The sequence below is a fragment of the Sus scrofa genome, chromosome X (assembly GCF_000003025.6).
Source record: "Sus scrofa isolate TJ Tabasco breed Duroc chromosome X, Sscrofa11.1, whole genome shotgun sequence".
In the NCBI taxonomy this organism is placed as follows: Eukaryota; Metazoa; Chordata; class Mammalia; order Artiodactyla; family Suidae; genus Sus; species Sus scrofa.
Genome location: NC_010461.5, coordinates 2,145,226 through 2,169,884, shown reverse-complemented (window position 1 = coordinate 2,169,884; position 24,659 = coordinate 2,145,226). Strand labels below are relative to the sequence as shown.

Here is a 24,659-nt window from a genome sequence, read left to right as displayed (position 1 = left end):
CATGGATGCTAGTCAGATTCGTTTCTGCTGAGCCACGACAGAAACTCCAGAACAAATAATTCTAAGAAAAACTAATCCTAAAATTTGTATGGAACCATAAAAGATCCAGAATTACTAAGGAAATCCTGAAGAAAAAGAACGAAATAGGAGGCATAACCCTCCCAAATTTCAGACAGTACTACAAAGCTACATTAATCAAAACAGTATGATACTGGTACGAAAACGGACACACAGATCAATGGAACAGAATAGAGAGCCCAGAAATAAACCACTACCGATGCTTAAGAACCAAGAATATAAAATGGGAAAAAGACAGTCTCTTTAGCAGTTGGTTCTGGGAAAATTGGACAGCCACATGTAAGTCAATGAAACTAGAATACACCTTGGCACCATACACAAAAATAAAACGGCTTCTTTAAGACCTAAACATAAGACATGAAAACCATCAAACTCCTAGAAAACAACACAGGAAAATCATTCTCTGACCTTAACCCTACAAATGTTTTCTTAGGTCAGTCTCCCAAGGTAATAGAAATAAAAACAAAGAAACCAGTGGGACCCAATCAAACTGACGAGCTTTTGCACAGGAAAGGAAACCGTAAAACAAAATGAAAAGACAACGTACAAAATGAGAGAAAATAGTTGCAAATGATGTGACCAACAAGTGCTTCATCTCCAAAATATACAAACAACTCATACAACTCAACAACAACAATAAACAAACAACGCAATCAAATATGGGCAGCAGACCTAAATAGACATGTATCTGAAGAAGACATATGAATGGCTATCAGGTACATGAGCAGAGGCTCAACATCACTAATGTTAGAGAAATGCAAATCCAAACTACTATGAGGTACCACCTCACACTGGTCCTATTGGTTATCATTAAAAAGTCTACAGATAACCAGCTATGGAGAGGATGTGGAGAAAAGGGTAGCCTCTGAATCTGTAGGTAGAAATGTAAACTGGTGCAGCCACTATGGAAAATAGAATGGACAACTAAAATTAGAATTAACATATGATCCAGCTTTCCCACTCTTGGGAATCTATCCAGGCGAAACTATAATTGGAAAATATACTTCCTCCCTAGGTTCACAGCAGCACTATGTACAATAGTCAAGACATGGAAACAACCGAAATGTCCATCAACAGAGGAGCGGATTAAGAAGATGTGTTAGATACACACGAAGGAATACGACTCAGCTGTAAAACACTGGCAGCAACGCGAGTGCAACTGGAGATTCTCATGCTGAGTGGGAACTCAAAGAGAAAGACAGATGCCATATGATATCCCTTATACTATGTGGCGTCTAAAATATGGCACAAATCAACCTATCTGCAAAACAGAAGCAGAGTCACAGACATGGAGAACAGACTTGTGGGTGCCAAGGGGGAGGAAGTGGGGATAAGGGTTGGAGGAGCGGAGGCTGGGGAGTTCAGGATTAGCAGAGGCAAACTCTGATGTACAGGATGGATAAATAGCAAACTCCTACTTCATAGAACCGGGGACTGTATTTAATATCCTGTGAAAAGGTGTAATGAAAAAGCATATGAAAAAGGACATATGTATATGTGTGTGTCTGAATCACTGCTGTACAGCAGAAATGAACACAGCATTGTAAATCAACTATACTTCAATATAATACATTTAAAAAACGAAGTGGCACAAATTCAGGCATGAAAAAATTAATGTCAATGCCTGATTCATATATGCATATATGTGAAGCATGGCATGCAGCTGTATTTACATTTTATCTTTGTATATGTACAGAATTGTATTTAGTAAGATTAGCTGTGATGCAATCCTCATTCTCTTTTCATATTAACATTCCGTCTATTTCAGTGATTGGCCACCAAAACCTCATGTAGGGTTGAGAGTTCCAGAAAGTGAAGGCAGTGGTCTGGCCAGTGATGATGTGGGCACCTAAGCATCCTAGATTCCCAACCACCAGCAACAAAGACGTGTTTTCTGGGTCGGAGATCTCAAAGGAGAGAGAATACACTTTTCATGAGTGCTTGGTATACAAGTTCCGCATTTGTCCCCAGAGATACCACCTTCCTTAGAGTGTTTACTCAACTCCTGTTGAGTAGTATGACTTGCACAATATTTTATTTTGAATGGAATATCCTGGAAACCAAAGTAGGTAGAGTCAGGTTTCAGTATAGGGCCTTTGATGTTTTTAATTTGGAAAATTTTAAGTTGTACACTTTTTAAAAAACTATGTGTGTACCATTAAAAACATTTTTTTTAAGATGAAATGAATTCAGAATTTTTAAAAGATGAAATGTGGAGTTCCCGTCGTGGCGCAGTGGTTAACGAATCCGACTAGGAACCATGAGGTTGCGGGTTCGGTCCCTCGCCTCGCTCAGTGGGTGAAGGATCCGGCGTTGCCGTGAGCTGTGGTGTAGGTTGCAGACGCAGCTCGGATCCCGCGTTGCTGTGGCTCTGGCGTAGGCCGGCGGTTACAGCTCCGATTGGACCCCTAGCCTAGGAACCTCCTTATGCCGCAGGAGTGGCCCAAAGAAATAGCAAAAAGACAAAAAAAAAAAAAAAAAGGTATTGCTGAGTTACATAAAAGAGAGGGTTTTTATTCGGTTAGACAATACCAAATTGCTCCTCAAAAATTGAATATAAATTTCACATTGCTGCAGTTTCTCAACAGTGCATTCAGTACATGTTAAAATGTTTACTAAGCTAATGGCTGTGAAATTCTGTTTTAATTTTTTATTTCATTACTCGTAAATTAGAGTCAGTGTGTTTATTGATCAGATTTTCCTCCCTAGGGAAATTAAAACTTTTTTTTTTTATAATTTGCTAATTCGAAGACCCAGGAGCAGATTGTTCTTTTCATCCACCTCAGTTTAGTGGGCTTTAAAAATGTAATGCTTGAGTCAAAAATGGACAATGATATATTCTTTTTGAATGAAATGTGGATAGCCCACTAGACACTCAGCTTGATTCACAGGAGAAAGAGAGGTTGGGAAAAACGGAACAAACCACTGAAAAATTTCATCTGGGTTTGTTGAATGCTGACACAAGATAGTACCTGCCTCTAAATATAAATTCCCTAATAGTTCTCATTAAAAAAAAAAAAATACGACTTATGCTTGAAACTTTCCTGGCTAGAATATATCATTTATAAGGTATAAAACTTGTCACAAAGTAGTTGGCTCAGTATTACACTGAATATTCGCATAATAGGAAAAGCTTGAGAACTGTGAGAAATGCCATTTTAGTTACCAGCCGTACTGCTTGAATGACACAAATGGAAACCATCTATATATATAAAATCTTTTCTTCCTCAAAAAAAAAAAAAGAATGAATTTCTCCACTTACACTATAAATATAAATGCTGTCTAGGAGTATTTATTCACAATTATGTATATAAAAATGCATATATTAAAAACAAAAAACAGGGTTTGTAGCATACTCTTAAGAAATACTTTTGCTACCTTATTTCATCTTCTCAGTTTTCACTTGAACTTGGCATTGGAGTGTATATGTTCCTGGTCTGTTGCTGTGTAACTAATCCCCTCTAATATAATGTTGCAAAACAGCAGTCATTTTAGGATGTGAATGGATTCTGTGGGTCCAGAATCCATGGTGACAGGGTTCATGAGCATGGCTTGTCTCTGCCTGTGATGTTTGGGGTCTTCATGGGGAATTGACAAAGGCTGGGGGTGAGGGGTGTCAGTCTGTGGCTGGAGGCTAGGATGAATTTAAGGCTAGCTCCTTTCTATGTCTGTTCATGACTGCTGGCTGTCACCCCAGGACTCTCAGAATAGCTTCTGCTGCTGGCTGGCTGCAACTGCTTCTCAAGAACAAACCCCCAGGCAAAGCAGGATAATAACATTGTATGACATGATACATTGTATGACATGATACATTGTATCACACCATCCATTGTATAGCCATCCAGCCTCAGCATTTACAAAGTGTCACTTCCTCTCACTTCAGAACTTTGCCCAGATCAAGGGGCTCCTATCTGGAGGGGTCCTCAAGCAGAAGAGTTGCACTCCATGATGGGGGGGCTGTCGGTTGGGAGAAAAGGGCTTGGACATTCTGAACAGCGGCAGCTGGTCCTGGGGTGTACGCATGTGTGGTTTTCAAAAGTTATTTCCCTTGAGACATGCACACGATTTAAATATTCAAACTCCCTTTTGCTGTACCCGCTTACTGTTTTGTTCAGGGAAAAAGCATGAATAGATAATCCCTAAAACAATTAAATTGTGGTATTTTTTTCTATTATAGCAAAATTTATTCCAGTGAAGGATAGGAAAGAAATATTGTTCTTACCCCAAATCTGTGTCTTTACATATTCTTTTTATGTAGCCCATTGGTGAAACATACATGGAAGAAATTTCCATGTGATGTCTGCCTTAGCATTCTATTACTAATTCTTATATCAAACTCAGGGACTGATCGTTTTTTTTTTTAATTTTTTTTTTCATTTTTTATGGCTGTACCTGTGGTATATGAAAGTTCCCAGGCTAGGGGTCATTTCCGAGCTGCAGCTGCGACCTATGCCACAGCCATAGCAGCACTGGATCCAGGCTGCATCTGTGACCTATGCCACAGCTTTTGGCAACGCTGGACCCTTAACCCTCTGAGTGAGGCCAGGGATTGAACCCATATCCTCCTGAACACCATGTTGGGTCCTTCACCCACAAAGCCACAACAGAACATCCCTGTGATTGATCTTGATGAAAACAGAATGCAAGAAGTATGAAATGTTATCTCAAGAAGAAATTGGTCATAATGAAAAATAGGTAACCAATAAGCATTGAATATTGATTTTAATAAGGGTATATTCCCCATGTAGAATATGTTTGCCTGACATAGAAACAGCATCAGTGATCCACATCCAGCTGTACCTCCTTGCTACCTGGGTGGGGTTGCACCTGCCACAAACTCTCCCCTCCATTTCCTCATCTGTAGGTTGAGTTGAATATAAGTTTATCCTTGGTTGCGTCATTCATCTAAAACCTCCGAACAAAAGTCCAGGACCAGATGGCTTCAGTGGTAAATTCCACCAAACATGTAGAGAACTAATACTCATCTTTCTTAAACTCTTCCAAAAAGAAGGGGGGGGGGGACACTTCCAAACTCATTTTACAAGTCCAGTATTACCCCAATACCAAAACCAGTCAAGGACACCACACGGAAATAAAATTACAGTTCCTTGATGAACAGAGATGCAAAAACTCTCCACCAAATATTAGCCAGTTAAGTTTAACAATGCCTGAGAAGGATCACATACCACGATCAAGTGGGATTTATTCCAGGGATGCAAGTATGGTTCAACCTCTAGCAGTGCGATTATCCCATTAGTAAAATGAAGCCTAAAAACCACATTATTTCAATAGATGGAGAACAAAACTTTGACAGCATTCAATATCCATTTATAATAAAAGCTCTCCCAACAGTGGATGTAGAGGGAATTTAACTGAACTTAATAAAGGCCCCATCACAAGCCCCCAGCTAATAGCATATTCAGTGGTGAGACGCTAAAAGCATTTCCCATAAGCATACTCAGTGGTGAAAAGCTAAAAGCATTTCAAAAAAGAACAAGGATGCCCACTCTCACTTTTATTCAACAAAGTATTAAGTCCTCACCACAGCAATAAGACAAGAAAAAGAACAAAAAGATATGTGTTGGTATTTGCAGATGACATGATATCCTATATAGAAAACCCCAAAGACTCCACCAAAAAACTGTTAGAACTACTTAACAAATTCAGTGAAGTTGCAGGATACAAAATCAATATACAAAAATACATTGTATTTCTGTTCACTAAGGACAAGATATAAGAGAAATTAAGCAAACAATTTCAGGAAGTTCCCATGTGGTGCAGTTGGTTAAGGATCCAGTGTTGCTGCAGCTGTGGTGCAGGTTGCAACTGCAGCGCAGGTTCAATCCTGGGCCTGGGAACTTTGACATGCCAGGGGGTGGCCAAAAGTAAAAATTTTTTAAAAATCCCATTCATAATTGCATCAAAAAGAATAAAAGACCTAGGAATAAATTTAACCAAGAAAGCAAAAGACTTGTATGTATAAAACTATGAGATGCTGATGAAAGAAACTGAAGATACAAAATAAATGGAATGATATCTTGTGTTTGTGGGTTGAAAGAATAGTGTTAAAATAGTGATACTACCCCAGACTGTCTACACATTCAGTGTGGTCTCCATCAAAATTCTAGTGGCATTTTTCACAGAAACAGAACATACAATTCTAAGGTTTCTATGGAACCACAAGAGACTCGAACAACCAAAGCAATCTCGACATAAAGTCAGAGGCATCATTCTTCTTGATTTTAAATTATATTACATAGCTATAGTCATCAAAACAGTATGCTCTTGGCATAAACACATACACAGGGATCAATGAAAGGAAATAGAGAGCCTAGAAATAAACATATATATGGTCAATTTATGACAAAGCAACCAAGAATAAGCACTGTCTCTTCCATAAGTGCTGTTGGGAATCCTGGACCTGATCTTCGACCACTCACAGAATTTAACTCAAAATGGATCAAAGATATGAATTGAATATAAGACCCAAAGCCATATAACCCCTAGAAGAAAACATAGGCAGTAAGTTTATTGGTATAGGTCTTGGTCATGTTTTTGTTTGTTTGTTTTGTTTTTGTTTTTTTGACTTGGCAACAAAAGCAAATATAAACAAGTGGGACATCATCAAACTAAAAACCTTTTGCAGAGCAAAGGAAACCATAAATAAAATGGAAATCCACTGACTAGGAAAAATATACGATGTGCAAATCATATATCTGATAATATCTAAAATATAGGAGGAATTCATTACTAAAAAAATAAATAATTAAAAATAGCTGTATAGCACAGAGAACGCTCCTCAATATTCTCAAATAAATCTACGTGGGAAAAGAATCTGAAAGAATGGATGGGTGTGCATACAGGACTGAATCGCTTTGTGGTACAGCAGAAATTATCACAATCTTGTGCATCAACTAGACCTCAATAAACCTTTTTTTAAAAATCCTGTGGGTTTCAACTACTGTTTAAAAAAAAAAAAAAGCCAGAGAACTTGAATTGATGTGTTTCTTCAGGAAGACATACAGATGGCTAATAGGTACGTGAAAAGATGCTCCATCCACATCACTTATCACCAAGAATATGCAAATGAAAACTACCTGTCAGAATGGCTGTCAGCAACCTAACAAATAACCAGTATTCTTGAGGATGTAGAGACTTGAGAACGATTGTGTGCTATTGGCGGGAACGTAAAGTGGTACAGCCACTGTGGAAAATGAGTAGGAGGTTCCTCAAAGAATTCAAAAATAGAACTTTGTTTTGTGTGATCAGCAGTTCCACTTTTGGATATTTATGTGAAAAACACGAAAATACACTAATGACAAGACACATGCACCTGTGTTAGTAGCAGCACCATTCACAATAGCTAAGACATGGAAACACCCTGAATATGCATCTGGAGATGAATGGATACAGAAATTGTGTGTGTGTGTGTGTGTGTGTGTGTGTGTGTGTGTGTGTGTGTGTGTGTGTATGGAGAGAGAAAGAATACGTATTATTTAGTCATAAAAATGATGTGTTTTGATGACCGCACCTGCGACATATGGAAGTTCCCAGGCTAGGGATTGAATCAGAGCCACAGGTGGGGTCTACACCACAGTCATAGCAACACTGGATCCAATCTGCATCTGTAACCTATGCCACAGCTTGTGGCAACGCTGGATCCTCAACCCATGGAGCGAGGCCAGGGTTTGAACAAAGAAATGTTGGGTTCTTAAGCTGCTGAGCCATAATGGAAACGCCAAGATTGAAATCTTGCCATTGAGGACAGCATGAAAGAATGAATTATACTAAGTAAATCAGAGAAAGACAAATACTGAATGATCTTGCTATGCGGATCAAAACAAAATAAAAAATACACACAACTCATTCCCCTCTCCAAAGTTGTAGCTACAGAGAATAGATTGGGGGTTGCCAAAAGCAGGGGTTGGGGGTAGGGTGAAATGGATGAAGGGATTCAAAAGCAGCTTGGTGACTGCACTGCATATTTGAAAATTGCTAAAAAAGTCGATTTTAATTTCTCAGCAGGAAAAAACAAAATTGGAACTGCATATGGTGACAGGTGTTAACTAGACTTCCTGTGGTCATCCTATTGCAGTGTATACAAGTATCAAATCCTTTGGTTTTACTTTTTAGGGCTGCACCTGCAGCATATGGAGGTTCCCAGGCTAGGGGTCAAATCAGAGATGTAGCTGCTGAGCTGTGCCACAGCCACAGCCACGTCGGATCCAAGACGTGTCTGTGACCTACACCACAGCTCACGGCAACACCAGATCCTTAATCCACTAAGCAAGGCCAGGGATCGAACCTGTATCCTCATGGATCCTAGTCGGGTTCGTTAACCACTGAGCCATGACGGGAACTCCTCAAATCATTTTTTTTTTTTAAATCAAGTATGGTTGATTTAGAGTGTTACGTCAATTTTTACTGTACAGCATAGTGACCCAGTCATATGTCTATACATGTTTTTTTCTCATATTATCTTCCATAATTTAATGTTCTACCACAAGAGATTAGATAGAGTTCCCTGTGCTGTACAGCAGGACCTCATTGCTTATCCATTCTCAGTGTCATAGTTTGCATCTACCAACCTCAAACTTCCCATCCCCCTTGGCAACCACAAGTCTGTCTTCTGTGTCTGTGAGTCCTTTTCTGTTCTGTAGACAGGTTTGTTTGTGCCATATTTTATTTATTTATTGCTTTTTAGGGCTGCACCTGTGGCATATGGAAGTTCTCAGGCTACAGGTCGAATCAGAACTGCAGCTGCTGGCCTGCAGCTGAGGCCAGGGATTGAACCCACATCCTTGTGGATGCTCATTGGTTTTGTAACCCACTGAGCTTCAATGGGAACTTCCTTTGCCATATTTTACACTCCACATATAAGTGATATATGACATATGTCTTTCTCTTTCTGAATTAACCTCACTACGTATGAGAATCTCTAGTTGTATCCATGTTGCTGCAAATGGCCTTTTGTTGTACATCTGAAAATAATGTCAGTTAGACCTTACTAAAACCAACTTGTCAAAAAGTATGCAGTTACAGGTCTGGCTCGGGTCACAGCAGTGGTGCGGGTTCTATCCCAGGCCCCAGAACTTTTGCATGCAGCAGGTGCAGCCAAAAAAAAAAAAAAAAAGTTTCTCTCTCTCATTTGCTAATGGTGGTGAAGCATCTGTCAGACACAGACACATAGCAAACCTTTAAATCCTGTGACCTGTCACAGTCTGTTACCTGGGCTGTCCGTTCTTGGACAGCTGTATATGGTGAAATGAACTGGGAGCATGAGGGTCCATGTCTGATGTCACCGAGTGAAGCAAAGACTACACATCCTAGAGATGGGATGGCCGTATCCCATCCCCGTGGGACCAGCTAAGTCCCCTCCTGGGCTGACCTCCGACGCACCCCGTCTTGTGTTACCAGAATCAGGACTGGCTGAGCTGCAAAGACATGAATGCGGAACGCAGTTCCGACTTCCCGCCTTGCCCCTCACCCGTGACCTGGCTCTCCATGAATGATTGAGATGCCTTCTTGAATTATTGAAATGCCTATTTAAATATCTATTTGGAATAATACAATGTGTGGAAGCAGATGGGACATTGCCAAGGGTAGAGGCAACCCACAGATCTGAGCCTTGAAAGGACATATGCCTTGTAAGAGAAGGGAAGCTGCGGGGTGACTTTCCTGCCTGGGGGCGGGGAGCTAGGATTTCACCCACGGGGCCAGGACCAGGGTGAGGGGACGGGGCTGTTAGGTGGGGTGCAACATTGAAGGGCTTCTGAAAACACAGTCGTCAGAGGACCATTAAAAGGCAACATTTGTGAAAAGCGAGATGAATGCCAAGAAATCCGTGAGGAGAAAAATATCACAACTGTCTCTGAGGAGAGGGTTTGTCAGGACTGGGACTGGGGTGAGGACACAGGCAGAGGTCACGCAGATGCGGGCACACAGCCCACTCTGAGTCCCTTGGGGCTGCTCCCCTGCTGAGGATGGTGAAGGTCAGCCAGGGTTAAGGTCACGCGCGGAGCTGACTCCTGCCACAGATTCTCACATGGGGTCCTGAATCCTGGCACTCCTGGCTTCCAGACTCAACTGGGTGGCCTTGGGGGGTGACTTCTGTCCTGCAGGCAGATACAGTGATGTCCACATCTATGGCGCCTAGGAAAGGGACCACTTTTAGAAACAGGGTCTTGCTAAACACCTGTCATCATGTTCTGATGCAGCTGGGAGGTGGGGCGGGTGGTGGAGGCGGGCTGGGGGCAGGGTTAGAGGTGGGACGAGGAGGTGGAGATGTGACTATAGGCAGGGCGAGGTTGGGGAGGCTGTCGCAGGCAGGAGGTGGGTGTCAGAGGCAGGGTGAGGGGAGGTCAGAGTCAGGATGAGTAGGGGGTGGTTGGAGGCAGGCAGGAGGGGAGTGGAGGTCAGAGGCGCTTTGGGGGGGGCGGGGGGCGGCGGGGTCTGGAGGCCGGGTCACGGGGGTCTGGGGCAGGGTCAAGATGAGATGCTCTACTAGGCAGGTGCCTAATTCCCTGTAACAGGTGTCCTTCTGAGAGAAGACAAAGGACGATTACTAGAGCCTTGGGCAGGCTGTACAGACTGCAGGCAGAGCCTGGAGCAATGTCTTACAAGCCCAGGATGGCTGGCAGCCTCCGGGAGCTAGAAGAAGCCAAGGGGGGGGGGTCTGTTTCAGCGTTCAGAAGCAGGGTGGCCCCATGCACACCTAGACTGGGGACTCCCAGCCTCCAGAACTGGAGAGAAGACATTGGTATTTTATCCGCTCGCATAGGAGGCTTGTAACAGCCGCCCTGGAGGCTGAGCCATCAGGTGCAGCCCGCAGTCTCTGGGCTCCGGCTCGGCCTCGGGCCAAGTGTGGGGAGCCCAGGCTGCTTCCTTGTGCTCTGTGCCCAGAGCACCTGCTTGTCACTCCAGAGTTTCAGCGGCAGAGGGGGCGACCGATGGTAAATCCTCCCCATGGAAAAGCCCCATCACCAGTAAACCTCCACCCTGGCACAACCGCCAAAGGTCCATAAAAATACAGCACTTACATAATGGGCTTATCTCCTTCTGTTGTCACACAAAAAGAAATGTTTTTCTGGTCTTCCTGTATCATTTCCTTAACATTTGTTTCAGGTTAACTTTCTAATTAAGCCATTTCTTTTAGGTCAGTGGCCACAGCCTTGGTAAACCTACTGCAGTAACCTACAGCACTCAAAAGCCAAGCTGCAGCAGCAATTATCATCAGTATTAGTCGTAAAATGCTAATGAGGCATTTTCGTTTTAAAAGCGTGACCTTTTTAGCACCTAATGGAGAGCAAAGCCCGAGGTTTTAATAGAAATTCTTTTTTTAGACAACCTTCAATGTGAGCATTTCCGGGCTACCTATTTTTAAGTCTCCTTCTGTCTCCGACACCTTGTGTGGGTGTTTCATTTGAAGCCTCGTTATTTCTCACAGCCCAGCCGCAGCCCCAGCCAGAAGACTGCAGGGAGCTCCAGCCTCGAGTTCCGGACCCCTGGGGGCAGCTCCTGCTTTCAGAAGTTGTGGCGGAAGGTAAATAAAGTTTCCCACATCCGATGGCTTGAAGAGTACATACAGTTCAGTGGCTGTGAGGTCTGCCCGCCCTGGTGTGTAGGCAACACATCAGCGCGATCCATCTGCACCGCGCACCGGGCAGGCAGGAGGCTGCGAGCCGGTTACATGTCCCTCCGCGGGCCGCCAGCCTCCCCCAGCCCTGCCTTCCCCACGTCCTGCATGTGGAGTCAAACTGTATTTCTCCTCCTCTCTGATTTGCATCTTCGCGTTCAGAAGGTTCTGCCATGTTGTCCCGTGTCAGACTTTTTTTTTGCCTTTTTACGGCCAGGCCCATGGCTTATGGAACTTCTGATAGGGGTCCAATCAGAACTAGAGCCGCCGGCTTACACCACAGCCACAGGAACGCCAGATCAGAGTCGCTTCTGTGACCTACACCACAGCTCATAGCAAGCTGGATCCTTAACCCACTGAGTGAGACCAGGGATTGAACCTGCATTCTTACAGACAGTCAGGTTCTTAACCCCCTGAGACACAGTGGGAGCACCAGACTCTTCTTTTTAAGGCTGAGTAATTTCCCTTTGTATAGATATGCCTCACTATTTATCCACTCATCCGGGGATGGACAGTGGGGTGCTTGGCACCTGTCAGCTCTTGTGAACCCCTCCCCCACCGCTGTGAATGTTTATGTACAGACACCCCTCTCATTCCTTGATTTCATGCCTTCGGGGTATAGAGCAAGAGGACAATGACTGAGTTATGTGGTGACTCTGAATTTCAGAGCAAAGGCCAATGAGGCAGCTCACTTACCCATTCTTCTGTGGGCTTGAACAAACACAGTATGTTCTTCTGAAGAAAGTCTTTAAATGTATGTATGGTTTAAGTTATGAGAGAGACTTGTGGCGTTTCAAGACCTTTCTGGCTGTGTGAGGTTCACAGCGTAACTGAGAGGAAGGTGGAGAGATGTCTCAGACCCTATGCCCCCTACACACGCACTCCCGCCTCTCAGCATCCCTCCCCTGCCCAAGTGGAACCCTTGCTAAACTGAAGAACCTCTGTGGATACGTTTATCATCTCCCAGAGTCCACAGGTGACATTATGGGTCTCTCCTGGTGCTGTGGGTTGTATGGATTTGGATATATAATGATACATAACCACCATTATACTCTCAGTAGTTTCACTACTAGCGCCCCTGTGTGCCCACTGGTCCCCCCATGCATGAAATCCACAAGTCCCTAGACCCCCGTGCCCAATTCAGGTCAGTACCCTGGGCCCAGAGCAGGGTGGGGAAAGCTGAACATGCACAGCATAGCTCTTAACACACTCCACCGTCTGTCCTTGTTCAGGTTCGTGTTCCTTCCACATGGACCTTCCAAGAGTATCTCCATTTAGCAAAAGCCTGAGAATTGCCAAGGACCCGGTCAGGAGAGCTAGCTCCTTCTCGTCTAGCCAGAAACAGTTGTTACCTCTTACTAGGCTTTGTGCTAATAAAACAAGCCCAATAAAACCAGTCTGATACCTTGATGGTGCATGTTGGTACTGCCTTCTCCTCATTAATCACACCTCATCCGACACCAAGTAGAAACTAATACTTTCCCTAGGCAGGTGTACTTTTTCCTTTGCCGAGGTGTGGATACTTTGTATTTATGTCCAGTATTCAGTATTTGTGTCTTTATTTATATCCAATATTGGATACTATCCAGTGCAGATTCCGTTATTCCTATGAGGGGTCATTTCTAAAAGAAATCACTAGGTAGAATGATGACTAGCTTTCTTTTCAGCTATGTTACACCTGTTTATTCTCTCACTTGTTTGGAAAATAGAAGGTCTAATGGAGGCCCTCTGTTTACCTGCTAAAGGCATCTTCCAATTTTAAGTAAAAATAACTTATGGTTTTTTTCAGAGCATTGGGTAACTCTTAACTTCCCTTTTACCCCTGGGCCCCAGGATGGTCCTGATTTTCAGAGAAGAGCTGACAAGAGGGAGCTCCATGACTTTCCATGTTTAAGGCAAACCTGTTCTCCTTGCCCTGGTGGCCTGCAGAGTTCTGTGGATGTCCATGTGGCATTTCTATCACACTTTTTTATTTTTTAGGGCCATGCCCATGGCATATGGACGTTCCCAGGCTCGGGGTCGAATCAGAGCTGCTGGTGCTGGCCTACGCCACAGCCACAGCTCACGACCACACTGGATCCTTAACCCACAGAGCGAGGCCAGGGATGGAACCCACCTCCTCATGGATACGAGTCGGGTTCTTAACTCGCGGAGCCACCAGGGGAACTCCTGTCACACTTATTATGGGACACAGTCTCGGGGGTTGGAAGGAAGACTTCTCTTTAAGACGGTGAGTGTGGTCAGCAAGACAGGACAACAGAGGGCAGTGGTGGCAGCCGTGCTCTGTGCTCAGACACTGGTGTCCCAAGTACATATCACAGGTGCTCCGTCATACTGGCCTCTGCGCCTGGAGGGACGGGCTGTAGGTCAATCAGCATTTTGGAATGCGGGTGGTAGTGAAGCATCGAGCATGGATCTGGACAGGCCTTACCAAAGGGTCTTAGTCACTATCTATAGTCTGCTCATAGAAAAGACTCCAGTTCGTTTGGAGGACAAAGCCTATTTCATTCTTCCCCGTCATTCATTGCATCCGACCAGCCAGCTGCAAGACAGATGGAGGTCTGTTGGAACAGGACATAGAACCTTCTAGAAGGGCAAGGGACAGGTGGTTTCTCTTAAGAAAGCTGTGTTTAAAAAGTCCTTAGAGGAGTTCCCATTGTTCCTTAATGGTAATAAAATCGATTAGTGTCCATGAGGATGTAGGTTCGATCCCTGGCCTCGCTCCGTGGGTTAAGGATCTGGCGTTGCCTTGAGCTGTGGTGCAGGTGGCAGATGCGGCTTGGATCTGGTGTTGCTGTGGCTGTGGTGTAGGCTGGCAGCAGCAGTTCCAATTCAACCCCTAGCCTGCAACCTTCCATGTGCTGCCATGGGTTTGGCCCACAAAAGTCACACACACACAAAAAAAGTCCTTAGAATCAAAATAACTTGAATACAAGAATCACAGGTCCTAACAATTAAGGGATGCCTCAGCACAAGATAAAATGTATGTTCTTAGAGTATTTCTGTTTGGTGTCGGATGAGGTTTGATTAATAAGGGGAAATGCAATACCAAGATGCAAAGATACACTAACTCAGACGTCTACGGAAGGTGGTACACACTCAGAGACGCCTGTGGGTTGACTCCGGATGCCTTTCAAAAGGGTGTAGCTATCCCGTGGAGTTCCAGAACATTCTAGAACAAGGTGGACGCAAGGATCAGGTAGACAGTCCTGCAGATTCCTTAACACCCACGTTCCATGGCATCTAGACCGAACATACGTATCCAGGTGGCCCCAGCCAAGTGATGCTTCTTCCTGGCAGATAAAGAGCCTGACGTGCTTCTCTGCTTAGTCCTGGCTTCCCCTTATCTCAGGTATTTGGTCCAGTTTTTTTAGTTTCTTAGAAAGTGTGCTATACCTAGCTGCGGTGTGTTACACACGCAGAAAAAGAACACATGATCTAGACTCTAACAATGAATTCCAGTAGTAGGAAAATCTGGATGTTGAAAGATTTCTTGGCCCTTGATTTAAGAAACATTTGTATCATGACCCACGTCTGCCAATGTGTGGTTTTTTTGGTGTTTAAGAGCCTTGATGTAGAAGTGAGGTCATCTTCAATGTCCTGAGTTTATTTATGAAGATGCATTTGGGTTTCATTCAGATCTGCTGTGTAACCTAGAGATTTCCATATTATTTAAGTATTTTCACCTCTGTGTGTGCTGGCATGTTTCTTTTCTCTCCTCTGCAGGCTACAGAGCCCCAGAGCACCACCCACAGCATGACGGTGCAAAGAGGATCTTGTTTGCTTTTTTTTTTTTTTTTTTTTTTTGCTATTTCTTGGGCCGCTCTCGTGGCATATGGAGGTTCCCAGGCTAGGGGTCGAATCGGAGCTGTAGCCACTGGCCTACACCAGAGCCACAGCAACGCGGGATCCGAGCCGCATCTGCAACCTACACCACAGCTCACGGCAACGCCGGATCATTAACCCACTGGGCAAGGGCAGGGATCGAACCCGCAACCTCATGGTTCCTAGTCGGATTCATTAACCACTGCGCCACGAGCCACGACGGGAACTCCTCATTTGCTTTTTTTCAAGTATGTCTTTTATCCCGTGGATGTTTGCCTTCTGCTTACCTTTTCCTGCTGTAAGTGTTTTGGGGGAATAATTCAACATAGTCTTGGGGGAAAATTTGCATCTATGTACAGTCAGGGGTTCCCACTGGGGCTCAGTGGTAACGAACCTGTCTAGTATCCATGCGGACGAGGGTCCGATCCCTGGCCTTGCTCAGTGGGTTGAGGATCTAGCATTGCTGTGAGCTGTGGGGTGGGTCACAGACGTGGCTCAGATCTGGTGTGGCTGTGGCTGTGGTGTAGACCAGCAGCTACAGCTCCTATTCGACCCCTAGCCTGGGAATGTCCTTATTCTGTGGGTACAGCTCTAAAATAACAAAGAATAATAATAATAACAATAATATAATGAAAGAAAATTTACAGTCACAGCCGTGGTTGAAGAGCAATGACTGTTCAACCACTGCTGTTCCCGCTTCAGCTCCCAGGACTCCAATTCGAAACGCCAGGCGTGTATGAATACCACATGCCATTAACGTCCTGGGGTGCAAGTCCTCAAGGTCATTGTCAGAGGGGAAAAAGGCAGGAAAGGACAAAACCCTGTATGGAAAACACACATGTAAATCCATATCTGCACCAAACTCGGGTCAGAACCCGTAGTCCTAGTTTCTTGACTCCTCCGATAACTGTTATGGAATCATTATCTGTTGCTGAAGACATCAATAAACTCAGTCCAGCAAGGATGATTAGCAGCCACTGATACAAGATATATACATATTCATCGATGGTGATCAATAGCCAACGTGCTGAATTGCTTGCTCAATGCGCCACAGCCGAGAAGTCAAAATAGGGTCTTGTGAACTACGTTCAACCCAAGGAGGTATTTAAAACATGTGACAACTTTTCCGAGTATTTTGTTCACAGTGGGTGGGGAAGAATCCGGGAGAGTCTTGGCTGTTGAGGTCACAAGACCTTGCATCTCTAGGCTCTGTTTTTAGATGTCACCAGTCCCTGGGTCTCCACAGCTGCCCTCCTCCTGAGAGGAGCCACCTCTTTCCCACTGACCAGAGCTCCCCCTCATCAGGAGACATGTTCCTACCGTCTTTTCTTAGCCTCTTTGCTTCTCTTTTCTATGCTGAAAACTCCCCATCTTGTCCTGCTTTACTTTACCCCATCTTCCTGCTTGGAAAACAATCACAGTGCTGGTAAATGACTTAAGCTTAAGAACAAAGACCTTAAGGCATGAGTTACTCATGCAGCCAGCAGAATGAGGACATAATGTGTGGGTCTAGGCATGCCAGACCTGTGCAGAGAGGCATGCCGTTTGCACAGCACGATATGTCCTCTGAAGAATAAGAGGAAGATGAGCCTCATGGCCCCAAGTGGTTTATGAGCGGTCATTAGCAGAACATGCATCAGCAAAGAGAACTGAGTTGCAAACCTAGGCATGCTGGGTTGCTGCAGATAGGCAAGCCTTTTGTGGAAGCACAATGGTGATTCTTTAGATGCTATGCATAGACAGCTAACGCCAAGCTTCCTCATTGCTAATGATTGTTAAATGCCTAAAGGTCAGAGTAAAAGCTTAACCATCTACCAGCTATGTGACCTTTAAAATAATAAAAGACCTTTTAAAATAATAATAATAAAAAAACCCCATATCCTGCTCCTGTAGCACCCTCCTCATTTGACGGAATCCTCAAGAGCACAATAAAAGCATTGTGGTTTCTTGAGGCGGTGCCCTTGGTCCCTGAGACCTTGAGTCCCCGGTTCCCACCTTTACTTAAGATAAATGTCTCTGGGTCTTGTTTTACGTTAACTTTTTCTTAAGTTTCACAGCACCTGTTCTTCAGCCCGCACCTGCTGAGGTGGTCTCAGCACCCCCTCCCCCCATCACTACCCTGGCCCACTGCCCTTTTGTGTATCACTTTTAGGAGTCTGGGTTAGCCACACACTGTCAGAGGCAGACGGAGCCTCAAGATTCTGGTTCTATGCCCAGGGACCCTTAGCCCTTAACAGCCCCTGATCACGACCTTGAGCTGGACAAGATTTACAAGACAGCCCATAAGCAGATCGACCTACACCTTGTCTCATCCCTGTGTGGTTGGACATGCAGCTTCTACCTATGTGGTTGGGACAGGGATCTCCTAGCCATTTGGTTCAGACCAGGATCTCCTGCCTGTGTGGCTAGAATAAGGACCTCCTACCCAAGTGGTTGGGACAGGGGGGTCTCCTACCCGTGGTGGAATAAGGATCTCCTTGCTGCGTGGTTGGGACCAGCAGACTAATTCCCAGGCTCAGAATTAGACCTAGGATGTGCAGAGAAAAGGGGGCCAGAAAGATTAAGTAACCAGTCCAAGGTCAACAGCTAGTCAAAGCTATGCCTGGCCCACAACCCGGAGGTTTTGCTTTGGGAATGTGCTCAGAGGATCAAGAAAAATCTTCCCAGAATCAAATGCGAGTGGTCTTTAGGGCAGCTGATCTGAGGGTTCATGGCTTATAAGGAAGAGCACTTATTTTTTTCTCACCAGGGACTCTGTACTGCTCTTCAGCGACGCCCTGGACATGAGCTCTCCCGGGCACAGATTGAGCCGTCCAGCAAGGTTAAGAAGCCAGCTGGAGGAAGAGTCAACAGCCCTCAAGTTTGACACTTGTCACTCTTGTTTTTCTACGTTGGGATTTAACAAGAGGATTCAAGAAGAGAACCACTCGTCAAGCCGTCATCTGGTCACTGGCTGCTCTGTTGATGCTTTCAGCCAGACTCTAGGATATCAGCGGAGATTTGGTTTTGGCAAAAACAAAAAATTTTTATAGTCCCTGCTAGAAATTCCTTATCCAGAAGGGCATCAAAGCCAGGGGGCCTTCAGAGTAAGGGATAAATCCACTCCAGGCTGGTGGGAGGGTCCCCTTAGCCATTTTGCCCCTCACCTGAGGAGGAGGGCAGGTGAGGGGAGACTGGTTTCCACTGGAAACAGAGAAAGTCCCTATGGACAAAGATTGTCACCTGCCACTTCAGGAAACAAAGGATGCTGCAGCCGGAGTTCCCATCGTGGCTCAGTGGTTAATGAATCTGACTAGGAACCATGAGGTTGCAGGTTCGATCCCTGGCCTCACTCAGTGGGTTAAGGATCCAGCGTGAGCTGTGGTGTTAGGTCGCAGACACGGCTTGGATCTGGTGTTGCTGTGGCACTGGTGTAGGCCAATGGCTACAGCTCCGATTAGACCCCTAGCCTGGGAACCTCCATGTGTCGTCACAGGTGTGGCCCTGGAAAAGACAAAAAAAAAAAAAAAAAAAAAGATGCTGCAGCCATCAAGCCCACAGCTACTGTAGCTGCCATGGACTGTGAACCCTGAAGGTACTCAGGATGGAGAAAACAGGACACTGGCCTGTCACGAGACATGTTTCTACAACATTTTCTTAACCTCTTTGCTGAAAACCGCATCTTGTCCTGCTTTACTTGACCCCGTCTTCCTGCTTGAAAACAGTCTCCTACTGGTAAATGACTTAAGCTTAAGAACAAAGACCTAAAGGCATGAGTTATTCATAGGGTCAGCTGAATGAGGACTTAATGCATTGGTCTAGGCACATCCAGACCTGTGCAGATTGGCATTCCTTTTGCACAGCAGGATATGTTCTCTAAAGAATAAGAGAAGGAGGAATTTCATGGCCAAGTGCTTTATAAGTGGTCATTAGCAGCATATGCATCAGCAAAGAGAACCAAGGTGCAAACCTAGGCACACTGGGTTGCCACAAATAGGCATGCTGTTTGCCGAAGCCCAGTGAGGATTCTCTGGAAAGCTCTGCATAGATCGCCAACTCAAATGCTAATGACTGTTATGTGCCTAACAGTCAGAGTAAAAGCTTAACCTTTTACCAGCAAGTGGCTTTTAAAGTAATAAAAGATCTTATACAATAGTAAACAAACCCTATATCCTCCACCCATAGCCCCTCCTCACTTGACTTAATCCTCAAGAGCACAATAAAAGCAGTGTGGTTTCTTGAGGCAGGGCTCTTGGTCCCTGAGACCTTGAGTCGCCCGGTTGCCACCTTTACTTAAGATAAATGTCTCTGTGTTTTGTTTTATGTTAACTTTTTCCTTAAGTTTCACAGCATCCATTCTTCAGCCCCATCCTGCTGAGCCTGTCTTGACACTGGCCCTGGATAGTTAAGGTGCATCTCAAAGAAACACGTTCAGTGAGCCCAGACTCTTGCATCCTCTCTTACAGAGAAAGGCACAGAAATCATGAACTTGAAATGTCTAGTTTCCTTGTGATTAGCAGTCATCTTTTTATGTTTGACTACATCCTCCCCTGCCCACCCTCCCCCCAACAAAAACTCATCTATGTCCTGATTCCTCCCCCTCCTCTTTGGAGCCATTCCTCAGACCTACCTGAGAGGCTGTCTCCCAGGCTAGGGACCTTAGTACGTGCCCTGAATAACACATGACTCAACTTTGAGGTTGTGCTTTGCTCCCCAACCCCCTCCCCCCAGCTGACCTCACCGGAAGGTGGAGGATCAGACTACTACTGCTCCTCAAACTGGGCCCACAGCATCACCTGGGAGCTGGCCGGAAATACATATCACCAGGTCCACCCCCAAATCCACAGAATCTGAGGATGGGGTCCAGGAATTAAAGTTCACGTGCCTTCTTCCCTCCAGGTGATTCTCATACACAACCTCAAGAATAAGCAGTCCAGGCATCTCTGTAGCAACTCCAGTAAAACAGAGGAATTCAACCCATCCCCACCCCATCCTTGGGTGACGCATGGTTTTGCTCCATGGGAATGGAATTCTGCTGCCCATATAGGCAAGGCAAGTTCACCAACGAGGTGCATCCTATACAGGAAGAACATGCTCATAAGAAGGGATGCTGTATCAACATCTAGTTATGACAAAAAAAAAAAAAAAAACTCTCCAGAATGTGGCCACAGAGGGAACTCACCTCAACATAATTAAGGCCATAGATGACAAACCCACAGCTAACATCATATTCAACAGTGAAACGCTGAAACCATTCCCAGAAACAAGACAAGGATGCCCACACTCACCACTTTTATTCAACATCGTTTTGGAAGTCCTAGCCACAGCAGCAAGAGAAAGAAAAAGGAGTCCAGGTTGGAAAGGAAGAAGTAAAACTGTCACGGTATCCTGATGACATGCCTAGAAGATGCTAAAGATGCCACGAGAAAACTGTTAGAGCTCATCAATGAAATCAGTAAAGTTGCAGGATACAAAATTCATACACAGAAATCTCTTGCATTTCTAGACACTAACAGTGCAATATCCAAAAGAGAAATTAAGGAAATAATCCCATTTACTGTTGCATCCAAGAAAATAAAATACCTAGAAAGTAAACCTCTCTAAAAAGGCAAAAGACTTGTACTCTGAAAACTGTAAGATGCCAGTACAAGAAATTGAAGCTAACACAGACAGATGGAAAGATACACCATGTTTTAGGTTGGAAGAATCAATATTGTTAAAAGGACCATTACTACCCACAGCAATGTACAGACTCAGTGCAATCCCTATCATATTACCAATGGCATTTTTCGCAGAACTAGAACAAAACAATTTTGAATTTGTGTGGAAACACAAAAGACCCCAAATAGCCAAAACAATCTTGAGAAAGAAGAGCTGGAGGAATTAGGCTCCCTGACTTCAAACTATACTACAAAGCTATAGCAATAAAAACAGTATGGTACTGACACAAAAAACAGAAATATTGAATAATAGAATAAGATAGAAAGCCTAGAAAGAAACCCATGCACCTATGGTCAATTAATTTATGACAAAGGAGGCAAGAATACACAATGGAAAGAATACAGCCTCTTCAAAGTTGTGGTTCTAGGGAAACTGGATAGCTACACGTAAAAGGATATAATTAAGAACATTCTAAGAGTGTCCACTGTGATGCAACAGGATTGGTGTCATCTCTGGAGTGCTGAGACACAGGTTTGACCTCAGGCCTGGCACAGTGGATTAAGGATCCAGCATTGCCACAGGTGCAGCATAGGTCACAACTGTGGCTTGGATCCAAACCCTGGCCGGGAAATTCCCTATGCTGTGGGGTGGCCAAAAAAGAAAAAACAAACCAACAAGAACATTCTGTAACACCATGTACAAAAATAAACACACAATCAAAGACTGAAATGTAAGATTGGATGCTATAAAACTCCTCAAGGAGAACATTGGTGGAACACTGACATAAATCGCAGCAGTATATTTTTGGATCCACCATTCCTCTCGTGATGAAATAAAAGCAAACATTTTTTTAAAATGGGACCTAATTAAACTTAAAAGCTTTTATATAGCAAAGGAAACCATAAACAGAATGAAAAGATAACCTAGAGAAAGTGAGAAAGTATTTGCAAATGAAGCAACCAACAAAAGATCAATCTTCAAAATGTACACATCAGCTCATACAGCTCTGTATTGAAAAAAACAATCAGAGTTCCCTGGTGGCTCAGTGAGTTAAGGATCTGGCATTGTCACTGATAGGACTTGGGTTCAGTCCCTGGCCTGGGAATGTCCACATGCTGCAGGCACAACCAAAAAGAAGAAGAAAACAACTCAAATTAAAAAAAAATGAGCAGAAGACCTAAAAAAAAAATTCTCCAAAGAAGACATACAGATGGCCAATGGGCACATGAAAAGATGCTCAGCATCACTGATTATTAAAGAAATGCAAATCAAAACTACTATGAGGTACCTCACACCAGTCAGAATGGCCTTCATCAAAAAGTCCACAGATAACAAATGTCAGAGAAGGTGTGGAGAAAAGGGAACCCTCCTTGAATCTTGGTGTGAATGGAAATTGGTGCAGCCACGATGGAAAACAGTATGGAGGTGCCTCAGCAAATTAAAAATAAAATTATGATATGATCCAGCAATCCCACTCCTGGGCATATATAAGGACTAAACTCTAATTCAAAAAGATACATACACCCCAATGTTCAGAGCAGCACCATTCACAATAGCCAAGATGTGGGAACAACCTAAATGTCCATGGACAGAGGAATGGATAAAGATGTGGTACATATATACAGTGGAATATTACTCAGCCATTAAAAATAATGAAATACTGCCATTTGCAGCAGCATGGGTGGACCTAGAGAGTCTCATACTAAGGGACGTCAAAGACAAGTATTATATGCTATTACTTCTATGTGGAATATAAAATATGATACAAATATGAAGTGAGTTACAAAACAGAAATAAAATCATAGAAAACAGTTATGGTTACAAAAGGGGAAATGGGGGAGGGGATAGATTAGGAGTTTGGGATTAGCATATACATACTATTATATCTATAACAGACAAGCAATAAGGACCTACTGTACTGCACAGAGAACTATCTTCAATATCTTGTAATAATCTAGATGGAAAATCATCTAGAACAGAGCAGACATATGTATAACTGTACTTTGCTGTACTTCTGAAACTAACATAACACTGTAAATTACCTCTGCTTCAATAATAAAAAAAAGGTGTTTTACATTATCCATCTAAGAACTGACGTTAAAAAAGATGGAACACTTGAGGCTGCTTTCAGATTTAATCTTCAGTTATACGATTTCTGTTCAAAAAGAGTCACAGTGCCTTTTAATCCAGGTAATGCTAAAATTCAAGGAACTAGTTTCCGAATTTCAGGAGGCTTATGAGCAAGAATGAAATCTCTGACTCCACTCCTCTCATCAGCATGACCCTACCTAATCACCATGACCCCTTAATCTCCTGCATCACCATGGCTCCACCCCCTCATCAACATGTCCCCGCCCCTCATCACCATGACCCCGCCCCTTGTCACCATGACGCCACCCCTTTACCACCATCCTTACCAGCATGTTCCCACCCCTCACCAGCCTATGCCACCCCATCAGCATGACTCTGTCCCCTCATCAGTATATTTGTACTCCTCGTCAGCATGGCCTTACCCCCTTATCACTGTGACCCCACCTCCTCATCATCCTGTCTCCATCCTACCTCATCAGCATAACCCCGCCCCTCTCAGTACGACCCTGCCCCCTCATCACTGTGGCCCCACCCTTCATCAGCATATCTCCACCCATCAAAATGACCCCTCCCCTATCAGCATGACTCCACTGCCTCATCGCGACTCCACCCCTATCACCATATCCTCACTCCCTTGTCAGTATGCCACACCACCTCATCAGCATGGGCCCACCACTCTCAGCATGTCCCCTTCCCATCAGCATGACCCCACCCATCTCATTAGCATGACCCAGACTCATCACCATGACACCACTCCTCTTAGCAGCATGGCCCTGCCCCTCATCAACATAACCCCACCCATCACCAAGGTCTCCTGCCTCCTCACCAGCATGGCCCCACCCCTCATCAGCATATCCCCTTCCCCTTATCAGCATTATTCCCCCCCCCAGCATGACTCTGCTCCCTCGACATGGCCCAGCCCCAATCACACTGTCCTCACTGCTTATCAGCGTACCACCACTCCCCACATCAGTATGGCTCCACTCTTCATCAGCATATCCACCCCTCATCAGCTTGTCCCCACTCATAATGACCCCTTCCCCTCATCACTATGACCTCTCCTCCTCATCACCATGTCCTCACCCCCTTATCAGCATACCACTACCCCCCTCATCAGCATGGCTCCACCTTTCTTATCAACATGGCTCCACCTCCTCATCAGAGTGGCCCCACCACCATCAACATGGCCCCACCTCCTCATCAACATGGCCCCACCTCCTCATCAACATGGCCCCACCCATCAATATAGCCCACCTCCTCATCAACATGGCCCCACCCTCATCAACATAGCCCCACCCCCTCATCAACATGGCCCCACCTCCTCATCAACATGGCCCCACCCCATCAATATAGCCCACCTCCTCATTAACATGGCCCCACCCTCATCAAC

At 44.5% G+C, this 24,659-nt stretch overlaps 1 long non-coding RNA gene across 1 annotated transcript in view; it reads left to right on the top strand.

Moving 5' to 3' along the window:
* Positions 1–18,860, top strand: part of LOC110257730 — a 162,239-nt gene extending 143,379 nt beyond the window's left edge. Inside the window, exons 8-9 of the long non-coding RNA XR_002340659.1 lie at positions 11,525–11,620; positions 18,288–18,860. This is a non-coding gene — a long non-coding RNA (uncharacterized LOC110257730). The remainder of the gene's footprint in view (positions 1–11,524; positions 11,621–18,287) is intronic.